The sequence below is a fragment of the Garra rufa genome, chromosome 12, assembly GCF_049309525.1.
Source record: "Garra rufa chromosome 12, GarRuf1.0, whole genome shotgun sequence".
Lineage (NCBI taxonomy): Eukaryota > Metazoa > Chordata > Actinopteri > Cypriniformes > Cyprinidae > Garra > Garra rufa.
Genome location: NC_133372.1, coordinates 16,286,971 through 16,301,585, shown reverse-complemented (window position 1 = coordinate 16,301,585; position 14,615 = coordinate 16,286,971). Strand labels below are relative to the sequence as shown.

At 37.3% G+C, this 14,615-nt stretch overlaps 1 protein-coding gene across 3 annotated transcripts in view; it reads left to right on the top strand.

The window, feature by feature from the left end:
* The first annotated feature begins 879 nt into the window (after positions 1-879).
* Positions 880-14,615, top strand: part of setd5 (SET domain containing 5) — a 41,157-nt gene continuing 27,421 nt past the window's right edge. For 2 of the 3 annotated variants that reach the window (XM_073851741.1, XM_073851740.1), the window contains exon 1: positions 880-1,296. The gene's annotated coding sequence lies outside the window, so the exon portion shown is untranslated. The remainder of the gene's footprint in view (positions 1,297-14,615) is intronic. The other variant, XM_073851742.1, reaches the window with a different exon arrangement.

Sequence of the window (14,615 nt, the reverse complement as noted above, 5' to 3'; positions counted from 1 at the left end):
CAACAACGGCACCGAAACCCCTTCCTTTGTTAGTTCTAGAATATGCTATATTGGCATTATCACTTAAAGTGTACATTTTTCAGTAATGCCTAATCAATTACTCTTAAACGTTTTATCTTCTAACTTAAAAGGCGACGAAAAATCTCATTTAAATCTTTATGGTAAGATTTCATTCGTTTGTTGATCTTCTAAGCGTGGTTTATTATTCTGGCCCATGTTTGGTCTCCCTTGTCTTCCTCTTTTTTAAAATCAAGAACCCCAGTTCTCCAACTGGGTTAATATTTTGGATAGAATGAAATCCTGCACCAAATCAAACGTTCGGTCCAATCCTGGATCTCTCATATATTCCTCACAGTATTGTTGACTAGTATCGCGCTCCCTGCGATAGCGCCCAGGAGACCCCGTGCAGCTACGGCTGTATAACAGAACACTGTTATTCCCCTTTACACGGATAAAAGAAGAAAATAATAATTCCTTATATGAAAGACCATTAAACTCCACGGCGTGTGTATTTAGTAACACAACATGTTTCCTCAAATCCTCGGTCCTTTCTTTTGAGAGTATCCATTTTAACTAGCTGTTAGTCTTCGAAACTTACAGCTCCTCTCAACGCCATCTCACGCTGCAAAATGCTGACTAGAGAAGTGAGCCACCTCCAAAAAAAAAACAAGACCCTGCCTCTTTTCTGGCTACGACAACAGTAAGCTCCGCGATGATCCAACGGCATATGCGCGTTCCTGTTTGTTACAGCGATTGACACATTTCTGTCCTATAGCATACCAGAGGGCGCGAGCTAAAGCTAAAAGTCCGCCCCAGTAATGAACCCCTGCTCCGCTGTGAAGGAAACCCTGTGTTATGGTTGTGTGTAGGCTTCGCTGGGAGCCGCGGTCGATGCCGGTGTAGAGAGGGGGATGGGCAATACTGCAAATGTAAAGGACATGAGATTGAATCACAGTCTTGAATCACCAAGTGCTGTACATACCCATATAAATACCGACTATAATTTTGTAAAATAATATTGTATATTGATGTATTCTTTAGCAACTCAGCGTGAACATTTGAAGACCGCACAATGTCTTAAATGGGAGAAAATGTGAAACTTTCAACTCTTGCGTAAGGGACACTGAGAAGTTTGGAAGATAGCCTGAGAGCCTCGCGGTTTACAGTTCACAGGAAACACCGAGGTTGCAAGAGAAGGCCTGCTGTTCTGCCTCGCATTGATGTTGGATTTTTAAAAAAACACTAAATACCTTTGATAGGCATTTGAATTTCAAATACGTTGGAAGGACGCTGTAGGTAAGGTATTTTGTTATTTCCATGGAGGTTTTGATAGCAATAGCTTGTGTTTTTTATGAACTAGGTAAAGTTGATGCAGAAGTTGGGAGCTCAGTTTATCAGCTCTTGTTTATCAACACGCATTGTAGCTTTTCTGTTTCAACTGTTCTTGGTTGATTGTTTCTGCTGTCACGTTAATGAATCAAATCAAATTATTTTAATGATGTAACACCGTGTTGGCTGATCTGCATGTTAGCTTGATGTAGCCATAATCACAATCACACTTTGCCAAGAACCTCGTGCTAAGAACTGCTTTTTTGCTGTAAACATTTAGTGATCGGCCTACTGTTGTGCTGTCTGTCTTATCCTTTGCACGTACATCACATTCATAGCATTCGTGCCACTCAACATAACACATTATCTATCAAAGTGAGCAAAGGTATCATTTTAGTTAGCCGTTAGCTTAGCCGAGAGAGGCTGTCTTAAAAGCTAGTACGGTTTGGAGTAATAACGTTACATTTAAATGCTAAAACTCGTTCTTTGCTGGGGATCTTGCTGTGAAAACAATAGGAGAAATGATTGATAAGGGTTTTGTGGCATAAACTGTGACTCTGGGCGTTTTAGTGTTAGTTGACTTGTTCTTGTGTAAATCAAGTTTCTATGTGAAAACAGACATGGCAGAGTTTGTATTTACAACATCCGTGCTTGTCAGAATCGAATTTTATCAACTAAATTTTCAGAGAACTCAGGGAATGATGTATGAAGGTGCTTAACTGCATTGATTGGCTTCGTTTAACTTCATGGAGGGACTTTGTTGGACCTACAAAGTGGATTTATTTTTTGTCTGTTCTAAAAGAAGATAGTTTGTCCGGATAAGCAGATATCCTGTTGAGCAGTGCTCTCTGTTTTGATAGGTGTATCTCCATTTTTGATATAGACTGCTTTCATCATGTTGACTATGAGAAAACTTTATGATGTGTTTATAATTTCTTGATCTGGTCTGTGTTTTCCTTTGGAAACGAAAATAAGGCGAACCCCGAGAACCGTGACTTGCTTTTCTCATTCTTCACCTCCGCCTCCCCCATCAACCAACCCCCAACTCTATCCATGAGAAATGGGTGGTATTTCTAAGGGGAACTCGCCTTTCCTTTTTTAGCCTCCATTTTTATTTCAACAACAAGTGAGTGGAAACGACAAGGAAGAGAAGGCAACCGAGAGCGAGTGGAACTCGACAAGATTCGCTCACGTTACTGCGTATAGCATATATATATATATATATATATATATATATATATATATATATATATATATGCATACATAATAGTTTTTAACTTATAGTTTTCTATACGCTGTAAATGAATAACATTTGTTATGTTATTTCCAGCGTGTAAAATGAACCGTGAGGAAACGCCTGCTGTTGTGGCTAGGCCGCGTACTCCATACTGGGGGTTACTTTTACGTATACAATACACACAATACATTATTTTAGTGGTCCTCTGGCAGCATACTAACGTGTCTGTCTATTCGTTGATAAATTTGGTATCATCAGGACCCGAAACAAAGACTGTCCATAACAGTGCCTGATAGAATTCACACATTCTTGAAATGGTATCCACCTGCTATTTGCATGGCCTCTGTCATTTAATATATGCATGTAGTGTAAATGAAACTGTTAAACTATTTGTATAAGAATAGTGTTTGGGGGGAATCTGCTGGTTATGTTGTAAATGCTGGTCGAATGGACCTAGTCTGACAACTTAAGTACAAAAATATGACTGGCCATGTACATAAACATTTGTATTATCAAAATCCACGTTTGGGTCTGCTTCAAAAGCCTCAGCAAGGAAATGTCTTTTTTCTTGAAGAGCTTGCTGGCAACTGCAAGCGTATGATTGGGCCTGTCCGACATTTTCCCAGTATGTTTTCAGGTTTTATTTTCGTCCGCCTTCAACTATGTGAAACCTGATCTTTCTGTGACTCACCCGACTCGTTATCTAAAGTCAACGTGTGTCTTTGTCCAGAGACAAAGGACAAGCTTAGAAAGTCGAAACATTTTTAAAGTTAAATATATATGAAAATAGATTAATGCCCTGAAGCATTTTAGTATCAAAACATAGAAAGTGTTTGAGGTTTAGCTGAATATTTGAAGGCAGAGAACTGTTCCACAAATCAAGACATAAATGGCAAATATGCAAAGCATGTGTTTCTTTATCACATTCTGTTTGTCTTTTTTGTACTTAAATCTGTGTAATCACTTACATTACCAGTGTGTAAGTCATTTTTTGCCAAAGTGAAGTTTTTAAAAGTTGTGACTATAAAATATCTATATTGAATACTTTTTGATTGTGAAAAGTCCAGCAAGGATTTTAGTGTTTTTCATGACCGGCATTGCTTTTAAAAAGAATATTATCTACTGTTGTGATTACAATATAGAATCTTGTTTACAATATAGAATCAACATACTTTGGCCAGGTGTTTGTAATTTAATACTATTAAATCATATTAATACTATTAGTTTTAAGGCCCCCCCCTTTTGTAGTTAACTAGATATTTCTTTGATACATGAGGTGTCTTCCCTCATTTTAGTGGTGGTTTTTGTCCCTGAACCCATGCATACACAGATTGGAGCTCATTATGATCCATGTATTTTGTATGGATATTAGAAAATCTTTCTATCCGTGTATTGATTTTTTTGTCATCTTAGAAAATACATAGAGAAAATAGCGCTTGTGTTTGGTTTTCTGGGGCCTTTAGCTCGTCTTGTGCTATTCTATGTACTGAGACTAAAAAAATAGTTGCTGAGATGCCTGCTTCTCTTCTGCTTCCTGATTGGGTGGTGTTTGAGACCCTCAGCCAATCGGATGTCTTTGAGTGTTGTTGGTCTCGCTCGCTCTCTCTCTCTCCCCCCCCCCCTCTCTCTATCTCACTGCCCCCTCCCTAACCACTGCTTTGGAACAACTAGAAGCACAATCTTAAAACGGCTTTTAGTAGCATAAACAATGTTTTCTTACTGAAAGGCAGCTGAATATAATGTGGTATCCATATACACTCTGCTAGTCCAGGTTCTTTTGCCTCTTGTTTCTGTGCACCCTGTGCAGCCATTTTAGCTCCTGCACATTTTTTTTCAGGTATTTGAGAAGGGTGGGTCAGTCATCTTGAAAACAAGCTGGCAGAGAGAATGTAGTTAAATAAAATACCATTTTCACTGTCTCTGGTGATACTGTCACAAATGGTTAGCAATGTTTATGGATGTAAAAGTGTACTTGTTTGTATTATCAAATCATTGAAAAATATAATGCGGCCACAATGGTTCCCTTTTGTATTGTAAATGGTAATGCTTCTTGATGTGTCCCAGACAACAGAGGACAACCCCCTACTCGCCTGTCAATCAGCCATTGCATAAAAAGCCTTTTTAACTTTGTTGGGTTTGTGTGGCTTTAAAAAAAACAGTTGTCTATTGGATTGGAAAATCTAATTTGGACAAGTCTGTATGTGCCTAAACATGATGTCATGGGCATGGAATATTTCCAGTATTCCTGATATCCGGGTATTTCCTGCATTAACCGATTTTAGCCTGTGCCAAATTTAGTCATGCAGTCATGTCCTGTTCTCTGAATTTATATGGGCTCTCTCTTGTGTTTTTTTTTTTTTTTTGTTTGTTTGTTTTTTGTGTGTTTCCTGTTATTACAAAGCAACTTGTCAAGTAATTGTATGTAAAATCAAATATTATCTTCTAGGTGAGCAAGACTTTGTTGTGCTGTCAAAAACATAAACTTGAGTTAAGAAAAAAAAATCTGACAAGCATTTAGAATTAAATGTGACATGAGTGTGGTACTTTGAGATTTTTTTTTTCTCTGCACAATAACGATATTGTTCTTATGTGTTCGTTCTCATTAAAATGCCTTTTTACTGCAAACCACACAGTGTGTATAGTTTTTGTGTCTAGACAGAGACACACAGACAACAGAACCAACAAAGAGCAGAATGGGGATATCAGAGATTATAAATGTCCATGAAGTAAATATATGTAATTAATAGAATATTAAACCTAAATTCAATATTCAAGTATTCAATATTCATGTATAGCTGTAGTGCGTGAGCTGACAAGTCAAGCACACTGTGGGTTGAGCAAGCCGAGGCAAAGTCCCATCCTTTTCACATAAAAGTTGCTGAAAAGTTTGTAGTTTGGCCGGATATGTCATTAGTAAAGAAAGCAAAATAATGCACACATTACTAACATTATTTGAGGGTAAGATGAAGGAAAGATAGAAAGTGTGTACTTCTGTTGAATTCTTTTCAATGCTGATTGTTCAATCATGCACACACGTCAATTTAATTAAAATGTATTTATATCTAAGAAAACAATAGCTGTTACGTGATTTATGTATACCCAGTGGTTCTCTAAACTATTACAGGGAAACAACGCTGCACTGGAGCAGTTCTAAGTGTGTGTTGTGCTATTAAATGAAAGAGAAAATATGATAGAGCAAAAGAATGAACAGTGGGAGTAATACATTTTAATAGGAATATTTAAGTGTAAAAATAACTAAAGGAAACATTTGTTTGCTAAATGATTTAAGCCAACTGATGATTGATTGTCTTTTGGTTTCTTGTCCCTAATATTAAAAAAAAATTATAGGGCTGAGGTTTGATGCAAATTTCATGAATCGATTTGATTCTGATTCACAAGCTTGGATTCATTTTGATCCGATTTTCTTTTTGAATCGGTTCGACATAGATTATTTGGAATGTATATCAGGTGCAGTACATGCCAAATATTTCTACTCCAATTAGTTTTTTTTTTTTTGTTTGTTTTTTTTTTTAATATAAACATTTAAATGGTGTCTGTCATAACTTGATGGATATATATTTTTAAACGAATTAAACACTGAAGAAAAGTAAAAATGATAATGAGTATGTTTTGGTGCATAGGCCTATATTTAGCAAAATGCTCGTATTTTTTTTTTTACCTAACTTGAGCTTTTTTTCTGAGGTTAGTGTGACGTTACGTGACAATTTTCACAGGTTGTTATATTGAAGTCTTTGCGCAGTTGAAACACTGAGCGATTACATGAGACAGGAATACATATTTCAGTTCTTTTAACGTATCTGTCATGCCACATTAAACAGCGTGGCAAAACGGCATTTATTGTTTGAATACTGTACTAAAATGGAGGGTATTTCGTAGGGCTGGGCGATTTGGCCTAAAATCAAAATCTCGATTAATTGAACATTTTAACTCGATTACGATTAATGAACGATTATTTTATTTATTAATAAAATTATATTTAATTATATTTATACAATATTTATATAATATTTATTTGTTTTGCCCTCATAGTTCACTGACAAGTTTTGTACAGTAAATATGCTCACATATTACAAGTGAGAGATTTTTGAATGAAGGGTGCATTACTTGATTTTAAAATAATTGAAGGAAACACACACTATCTACTATCTATGATTATTTATTGAACATCAGTGTTGAACAACTGAAATTAAAGCACACGTTGCTTAAAACGAACAGTCACATTTTTCTTAAATTAGTGAAAATAAATAACTTGCACTTTTGGAAACAAAATAAATTATTTTCAATGTTTCAATGAAAATAAGCAGTACTTTTCTGCCATGCCATGGTTACTGTCAGTGTTACTACAGTAAAACCATGGTAAACATTGGTGATTTGTAGATTGAAACGCCGGATCGTCAGAATACTGTCAATTACACTTGTTTAATTGTTTTTTTTTTTAATTGCCTTATATTGGCATTGTAAGCATATGATTTAAAAACATTTTTATATAAAATTATTAGTGAAACATTTTATACATCTTTATTTGACCTCAAAGTAGAGACCTGCACAGAAACAGAGTGCGGCGCGGGACAAAACTTGATGCGCGAGTGGGTAGAAACTAGGGTTGGGCGATGTCGACCAATTCGGCATCGTACGATGTCTAATGGGAAACATCGCGATGGACGATGGCATCGTCGTCATAGGCGGGGGGTTGGGGGGGGGGGGGGGTGATGGCTGTTGTTAAATAATTAATTCATAACGAAGCCTACCATCTCCACTACCTGACCCGCATGGTCTTTGTTTTACCCATAACCAAACTAGGGCTGCAACAGCTAATCGATAAAATCCATTTCCATTTATGCATAAAAGTTCATTATGACAGTCTGTGTTAAGTTTACTGAATGAGCGTCAAACATCCGGAACACAGACGGGGAGACAATTAATCCTCAGCGCAAAAACATTCATTGTGCTGAAACATCTGTCCTTGAATGTTAAATTTAGATTTAAAATACCAGATTTTTACCACCGCGGTGGTAATGGACCAACTACCGCAGGTGGCGCGGTGTTTTTATATATATCAAAATAAATGAGGCTCAAACATTAATAACAAACGCGCGTGTTTATTTTAGCAATTCGGTCAGTGAACAAGCAGCCTACAAAACGCTAAAATAAATCAAATAATGAATACATTTAAATAAGAAAGTAGCCTAAATAAGTGTTAAATATGCTATTAAACAGACATTCGTTGCAAAAAATTCCTAACAACCTCGACAGCTCATCGAAATTACTGGCCCGAGTCCGACTGGAACCTGACTTTCTCTTTCTCTTCCACATTGCACAGCTGCTGTTTTTAATAGCGAAGTAATGACATTTATTTTCGTTTCTTTAGTTTATAAAGCTAATTTAGAAATATATTTGGAACACGTTTTGTTTGTAAAATTCAAGTTTTTGTTTTTTAAAGTAACGACCAAGCGGTTAATGGTCAATTTATAGCCTTCTCAAGTCATCACAATTTAAAATCCATAGATATAAAAAAAACCTTAAAGCATATCACAATATTAGTTTATTCGTTTAACCTAGATAAATCCTATATACTAATAGGCGCATATCTAATCATTTTGCGGAGAGCTTTTTGGAGAAGCGCATTTGCACGACATGGAGATGCCAGCGCCATGTGAAACTTAATTTTTGCTCATAAAGGTAAGAGTAAAATTTACTTTAAACTATTACTTAACTAGGCTACTATGAAACGAAATAATTCAAATCAAAAACAAAACTCATTCATTCACGGGGCTTTGCGACCAGCTTAACACTACTGCGTGCATTTGAACGCGGAACTCTGCTGGAGGCACTTGCGCTCGCTGCTGCTGCTGCTGCTGTTGGCGGGACACTAAACACAGCCACGGCAGAATAAATAGCAGAAACACTGTATTTTATGCTTGTTATAGTGTGTTTTTCTTCAGATTTTTTTTCTTTATTACGAATAATCGTTAGTTGCAGCCCTAAACCAAACCATAAATAAATAAAGATAAGTTACACACAAATTACCACCTGCCAATCACTTTTTCCGCCTCATTTATTAATGTAAACGAACATAGTTCGTGTAATTCGTTTGGAGTTCACTGTAATTTGTATTGTGATCGCTACCAACTTCCTTATTATTTCCTCATTATAATAATAATAATAATAGTAAAGTAAGTAAAGATGCGGAAATTGAAAGCATGCATTTCATTTGGTTGTATAGTGTGATTTAAGTGTGCGTTTTTCGCGAGCGGGTTGCTGCTGCGGCGGGGGCGATGGATCGCGATGCCGGCTCAGCATCGCGATGCCTATCGGCCATCGGCGATGGACGATGGCATCGTCTATCGACCCAACCCTAGTAGAAACTCGTGTGTGTGCGGGATGCGGGAGAATAAAATGATTGGAGGGACTCCCGGAAAATAGAAATATATAAACATAAAATATCTAAAAACATACAAATTGTCATTCATCTATTACACAAAAGCAACACAAACAACTAATATAACTTAAAAATGATTATCAGGTGCAAGAATAGGAAGTTTCTGGAATGCAAGGCTTAAGTTAGAATCCACTCACCGCTCAAAAGTTCTTGCGCACTGCTTAATATTGCGTGCGCACGAATCCACTCATTGCAACACACGAAGTGTAGACACTGTTAAATATTTATTGTGCATATATTCATTGTGTTATAAGAGTTGTATGAGATCGCGATGAACTGAGATAGGCAGGGAGTGTTGTTTGCTCGCATTCTGCCATGCATGCACGCAGAAGCCGATGCTTGCTTTTCTGTTAAGAATAAGATCGATGTACTCAAAAATCTGTATAGGTAACTTCAATGCAGGCTTTTGCGGGCGGGAGAGGGACAAAACATGAATCTTACGGGCGGGAGTGGGACGAGATAACATATATTTCCGTGCAGACTGAAAAATCTGTCACACGCAGGTCTCTACCTCTAAGCATATCAGCTCCCGCGCCCCCCTCTGTGAACTCTGGCGCCTCCCTGTTTTTAAAGGGAAAGTAATCGAAATAATCGACCTGGAAAAATTTGATCGATTATAGGTTCTGAATGTCGATTTCGATTACTTTTCGATTAATCGCCCAGCCCTAGTATTTCGCCTCTATTTGATCGTGTCATGTCATTGTTCACTGACATTCTTAGCAGCATTGACATGGAAACTGGTATAAACATTATGCCATGAATGATCCAGTTAAAAGGCTTTACTGTTCACACATCATCAAGATTTACTATGGATCTAATATAGCAACACTGACAATAGGTAGCACACTGTCATATTCGAGGAAACATTTTGAGATGATTTGAGCTTTTATGACATGGTGCATTATCTTGCTGGAAGTAGCCATCACAAGATGGCTAGTTCATAAAAGGATGGACATGATCAGCAACAATACTAAGGTAGGCTATGCTGTTTAAAAGATGCTCAGTTGGTACTAAGGATCCCAAAATATGCCACGAAAATATCCCCCACACTAGGCTTGCCACGATAGACGGTGTTGACGGTGTTAACGGTTTTAAGACGCAACACCGGTGACATCACTTTTCCACCGTGACACCGTCTCCACATTTTTTTTTTTTAAGTATTCGTTTTTTTTATTAAATATTTATTTGAATTGAATTAAATAATTTACTTAAGACGAGAGCATGCACTATAATTAAAAACTGAACATAGCTACAATGCGTCATATTTCATTTATCTCGTGAGAAGTTCACAAGTTCGCCCTTACATATAATAAACAGCGTAAAAGTTAAGCGTGTTTGGCGTGCTGTCCGGGAGAGGGCTCCGAGCTCGGCATTCGGCCCGAACCCAATAACAAGAGATAACGAAGGTAAGACTGCTTGGCTATTTAAAGGGATTCTCTTGTAGTGCTTGGATAGGGAGTGTGATTGCTGATGGTGAATTGGCCGTGTTAATTATCTGTGCGAGCTCCTCCCGAAATTTGTGAATAAAACCTCACAACGAGAGTCGAATTTACAGAAAGAGAATGGCGGACGATTTAGTGTCAAAAAGCAATGCAAAACACCTCTTTGGCATTATTTTGGGTTCAAAGTTTTTTTTTGTAGTTTCGTTGTCGTCCTTTCAAACAATTGACGCCGAATTGCCAATTCCCGCAAAACTGAAAGTGAAAGTATAATACGCACGCATTTATAAGCTATTTAAAAGCAGAAAAAAAGAGGAAAAGAGGAAACCCCCACACCCACGGTGATACCGGTATTACCGGTGTTATCACATGCCGATTAACCGGTGGGGAAATTTCCTCATCGTCACAACCCTACCCCACACCACTGCCACCAACCTGAATGGCTGATACATGGCAGGATGTATTTATACTTTCATGTTCTATATGTCATCCAAATCTCTCCGCAGAAATCGAGACTTATAGAACCAATCTTCTCAATTTTGGTGCACCCATGCAAATTGTATTCATAGTTACCTGTTCTTAACTGACAAGAGTGCTCTTCTGCCTACCTCGGTTGTACTGCGTGGTTATTTGAGATACTGTTGCCTTTTTACAAATTTAAACCAGACTGGCTGTTCTCCTATGACCCCTGGCATAAACAAGTCATTTTCACCCACAAAGCTACTACTCATTCACTGTAAAACCCTAGAGATGGTTGTGCATGAAAATCCCAGTTGATCAGCAGTTTCTGAAATACTCAGACCAGCCCATCTGGCACCAACAACCGTGCAACGATGACAATCACATCACATTCTGATGCTCGGTTTGAACTTCAGACGATGTGATTTTCTGATTAGATATTTGTGATAATGATCAGTCGACCAGGTGTACCTAGCCAGTGGTTTTTCTTTTGTTGTTTGATTAATATTAACAACATAAGGTGACAGCAGTGTAATATACCATCTACTGTCTGCAATCTAATCGTAGTATTGATGCTGCTCTGATTGTATTGCAGCTGTTTACTTACTACTTAAGATGTAATTGATTGTGTTTACATAAATATTTGTCAAATTTTTTGTGTATATTTCATCATTTATGCACGCATCCTATGTTAAGCCTAAAATAGGCATTTCTTTTCCACAGTCTTGGAAAACACTCTAAAGAAAGTCATGTGTAAGACAGACTGGCTTACAAAAAAAAGACTAAATTGAGTTTTCTTTTGTGGCTTATTGTGTTTTAAATAGCTAGTTTTAATAACTAGCATATCCCACAGCTTAGCATTACGGTTTATGGTAATCATTACCAAAAAAAAAAAACAGTATGAGAAGGTGTCTGATCTGTTGTGTTTTTCTGCTGTTCATATAAATAAAGAATCCATAAAAATTAATAGGTAGAAAAAGTGAGGATTTGGGAAGATAAATGAAAGATTCCAAATGTAGTCCATTTGAATTCATGAGATAGTGTTTATAGTTGTGAAAGACAATATTTCAATTTTTTTGTCCAGTTTCTCCCATTTCATATTTGTCAGTAAATAATCTTTTTTTGAATTCTTTGTAATGAATAATGTACAGATGTCAAAAGACAGATAATGCATGTTTGTAGTGCAACTTCTGGGTTGCACTACAAAACAATCAGGCAAAATTGTCTGACTCTGAATTCTCAGTAATGTTATGCATCTTTCAACCTAAATCAGTTAGAAACCATGGAAGCTATAGGCCTTAGTGTGAATGGCATGTTACGTTTTACACCGATAAAAACAAGGCAGTGAGGGATAGACTTTATAATGGCATGCATTGTGTAAAGGTCCTAGATCACATGTTCTCTCCAAAATTCTTAAAGCTGTTTTATGGACATTTTGTCTAATGAAAATGTTTTGGAAGGATGTTTCATCAGCTGGACAATTGGCATGTTGTTCAACAGTGCAATCTATTGACTGCAATGTACTATTCCTCACAGCCTCATTTTCATCCCTGTCAAAGATTAAGTATGACGCTACCCTGACTAAATCTATTAGTCTATATCTGACTCAAGACAAACAGAGAACCACTACTTTGCATCATATAAGGTTAGAGAGGCTTTATTTAACTTCCGGACTGGCTGTTCACATGACAGTCATTGGTCAAATTCAGTGTGCCATTAGAGTACTGAATTCAATAAGCGAATTGCTTCTTGACTGCAAGTATGCAGGTGTTTGGTATGAAGGCAATGTTACATTTGTATATTGCTTTTTAAAATACACTTGGTTTTAATGCAGCTTTACTGAATGGTATATTGTAATATAGCTTTGTTGTTTGAAACTCATGAGACATTTTTCTCTTTGTATAAACTACTACTCAGAACCATTTTCAACCCAGGCATGAATGGATATCAACATGCAACACCACAGATCCTGTGAATAACTATGCACAACCGTTCGCATTAGAGATGCGCGGATGGGCTCAATCGTCACCCGAATCCGCAGCTTCAAATAAATTATCCGCCCGCCACCCACCCGCACCTATATTTTTCTATGATTTAGATAACCGCACCCGACCCGCACCCGATCGTCATATTACACTTATTGTAATTCTTAGTTTTGCATGATGATATGATAAATTGATGGTTCATGTTAACAGCAGATTGATTCAGCTGATCTGCAAATCGCTGCACACTTATACGTTTATCACTCATGATTTTAAGCCAAATCCATGCAGAAAAGAATAACGTTAACTGACATCTGGATGCGACTCTCCGCAATCTCTGACGAAATCGGTCGGGTTTTCTCTCTATTAGAGCCGCTCTGAACTTAGTATTTGAACGCATGCTTGGACTGAAGTTTACAGGGGTTCACCAGTTTAAGAAAGGTCTGAGCGTAAAAATCTGCTTCTTTTCATTTTTAAGGTATTGTTTTCATTATAATCTACTGATTCAAATAAGTAATCAATAATAATTATAGCCTACCACTGCGCGCCTAGCCTGACATGCTTTCGCGTAAGAATGAACAGGCAGCATGGACGCATCAGGCAAAATCGTCAAATATATTTCAAAAGAAGCCGGCGCCACGGTCCTGACCACATCACTGTCTTTACTGGGTGTTTTTAGGGAATATTTCAATTTATTAACATGCGACTGAATTAGCTATTCATGTGTTGGACTGTCATGATTTTGGCTAATGCAGGACACTTCTGAATGATGCGCATCAGAGACGTGGGTAAACGCAAAGCGACCAATGCACTACACCGCTGCTCAATAGCATTAGCACAGGCATAACTCCCTTCAAACTTTATATGGAATGTCAACGTTTCTGTCACCAAAAACTTAGAACAGGCAAACACACACACGCACACAAATGAAATCATCTCTGCCTGATGAAAAACATATTTAAAACACGTTCAAGTTTTAGAAAATGTAGTTAATATTTGCATCATTATTGATTTATCTCATCCACCCGCGACCCACCCGCAAATAATCAGAATGCATTTTTTTATTACCCGACCCACCCGACCCGCGGATTATCCGCAGCGCCCGCGGATATAACCGCCATCCGCGCATCACTAGTTCGCATCCATATAAAGGCACAATATGTAAGATTTTTTTGATTAAAACATCCAAAAACTAATAAAACTGCATTATATATTTTGCTAACTTGTGTATTTACATTATTCCAAATGTTTTGAAGAATGTTTAAATCCAGAAAAATAAGCAATTTTAACTAACGTAACGGACCGTGTCATTGTGTCGCCTGCCAATGACACACCCTTGATTTTCTAGTTTTATATTGTAGAAAACATGGAAACCCCAAAGACACTTTAATATGTTATGCATTTTATTAGATAGTGACAGACGCACAGAGTAGCATTATAACAGAACTTTCAATACACTGTAAAAAGTTGTCACCAGTTTCAACTTAAAAGTACAAGTCAGTTTAACTAATTTTATTGTCGTGAGTTGAAATGACTTGTAGTTTTAAGTTGATTTAACTTAAAATTTTAAGGCAGCTGCTGAACTTAAGTTTTTAAGTTGAAACTGGTGAAATCTTTTTACAGTGTACACGCAAATGTATCTAGTATGATGAAACGGCACTGCTTTTTCCTTCATACGCATGCCTGGAAGAAGCGGAAGCGGTCGACTG